This window comes from Biomphalaria glabrata, chromosome 6 (genome assembly GCF_947242115.1).
Source record: "Biomphalaria glabrata chromosome 6, xgBioGlab47.1, whole genome shotgun sequence".
NCBI classification, from domain to species: domain Eukaryota; kingdom Metazoa; phylum Mollusca; class Gastropoda; family Planorbidae; genus Biomphalaria; species Biomphalaria glabrata.
In genome coordinates, this window is record NC_074716.1 from 51,166,321 (window position 1) to 51,168,593 (window position 2,273).

The 2,273-nt window shown below is 36.6% G+C and overlaps 1 non-coding gene across 1 annotated transcript; it reads left to right on the forward strand.

The window, feature by feature from the left end:
* The first annotated feature begins 731 nt into the window (after window positions 1-731).
* Trnat-ugu (transfer RNA threonine (anticodon UGU)) lies at window positions 732-804 on the forward strand. The gene has a single exon. It is a non-coding gene; the product is annotated as a tRNA-Thr (tRNA).
* Window positions 805-2,273: the final 1,469 nt, after the last annotated feature.

Below are 2,273 nucleotides of genomic sequence, written 5' to 3' on the forward strand. Positions count from 1 at the left end.
GAGCCCCTTTGCGTCATTGTTGCTTACGCTTCAGGCTGTGGGTCCCTAATGGCCGTGGGCCCGGGCTCATTGAATCCCTTCGCGCCATGGATGCTACGCCACTGGTGCCCCAACGGTTTAACAAACTAAGGGATATAGGGCCTAAGCGAAGGAATTATTCCTACCCTACATAAAAAGGTGCTCGTCTATTCCTTTAACTCTTTACTAAATACAAAGAAACATTTGAGTCATGTGTGCCGCGGTTATAGAGTAGGCCTAATAGGCCTACCCACTGAAAGCGTGTTAAAAATAAAATGACCTAGGGCCTATAGGCCTATACGTCTAATAGTCTAATACTAATAGGCTTACAAAGTTTTAAGTGCACTAAGTCAAATTTAATTTAAAGTGATTGTATTTTATATTTTGAAAAATTATAATTAACGGTCAAACTATAGTTATTTTCCAACCAAAAGTTAAATATCTTCTTAACTCTTTAATTTCTAGGATTATCGGTCCAGTGTACAGTTTCCTGAACACATGAAAAATTTGCAAGCTAATAGAACTGAAAAGGAAAAAAAAAAGTAGGTCTAACCGAATAAGTTTATATGTAGATCTATGTACACAGACCCATATAGGTATGTGTCACAATGTCTATATGTATTTGATCTACTAAAATGAGAAAAAAGCGAGTACGAAATGCAGGCTTAAATGTGTAGAGAAATTGTTACATGGTCTTAACAATAGTTAACGTAGCCTCTATAGCTCAGTGGCTAGAGCACTAGTCTTGTAAACTAGGGGTCCTGAGTTCGATCCTCAGTAGGGGCTTAAATTTTTTTAAATTTCAATATGGTTTTATTTTTTTAAATTTTTTTTTTTTTTTTTGATCAGACGAAAGTTTGAGAAAGGCTGTAATATTGTAGCCTACATTTGTCTTTTACACAAGCGCAGGGGCTGTGAATGGTGTAATTGCTTCTGTTGGTGTCCATGAGATTGCATATATTTTTTTTTTCAAGTGTAGTTTAATAGCTTACCTGTAACAGCAAGATGGAGAAGAATGGAGAAAGACGGTCGACAGAACTTGTGTGGTGCCCCAACGGTTCAACAGACTAATGCAGTGTTTCCCTACCTTTTTCATTAACGGAACACTTCGCTCTTTCTGGGTATCATCTGATCCTATCCTATAAAATACAGAGGTTACTTCACAAAAGATGATGACGTCCTACGTCCTACGCGTGCTTCTGTGTCAATCTTAGTTGTGCATGTTAATCAATGACTTAAACTCTGCATGCACGACGCGTAGGACGTAATCATCTTCTTTTTTGAACTAACGTCTGTATTATATAAGATAAGATAAGATAAATTTCTCCTAGCATATTTCACGGAACACTTTGCTTAGTTACAGAATTCTCGAGGTGGTTTACTAGTTAATTATCCCAGTAGTTGGCGTAACACCTATCCAGGCCACGACGCACGCGGACACAATTTGGCAAATACTGGACTAAGGGGTAGATGAAGGTGAAGGGTAAAGGTGATCTCAATCTCTCTATTCTATGTTCTCTGTCTGTCTGTCTGTCTGTCTGTCACTCGTACACACACACACACATACTTTCAGTCCATAACAGGAGACTTAAACTGATAATTTTTCCCCAGAATTGTTGCAGATGTTATACTTCAAATTACATAATTACTATCTGAAATTTTCAATGCCAACTTTTACAGATAATCATTTTTACTAAACCAGGGCCGGATTTAAGTATGCGGTGGCACCGGGGCATACATTTTGTGGAGGCGCTACACTTTTTCGAAAGCATGAATAAAAATCCACTTAAAAAAAAAACAATACATAAAAGCATGCCATATTATAGAAGAAAGAGAGTACTTGTAAATGATATTTAATTTTCTTCATTAAAAAAAAATCAATTTGCATATTAGGCCCTATATTAACCAAAAATGTCATTTTTCAGTGTTTACGCAATGTAGAAAAACCACACTATAAGCGAACTCGTTATAACTGGAACAGTGTCGCGAACTGTAAGATTTAAAGAATTGTCGGTAAGACTGAGGAAAACATCTGTACAATAAGAAATGTAAAGTTGCTGACCCGTCGTAATATTGACTTTTTCTCTAATGTGGGGGCTTAATAATATATAATTTTTATTTTCATCATTTTATTTTGGCTTACTCTAATAAGGACATTGGTCGAGATTGAAGCCTACTCAAATATTTTGATAATGTTAAAAATTAGTGCTCGCAAAGACCTTCCTTCAGGGAACAGTACCAGGAAGAAAAAGAAG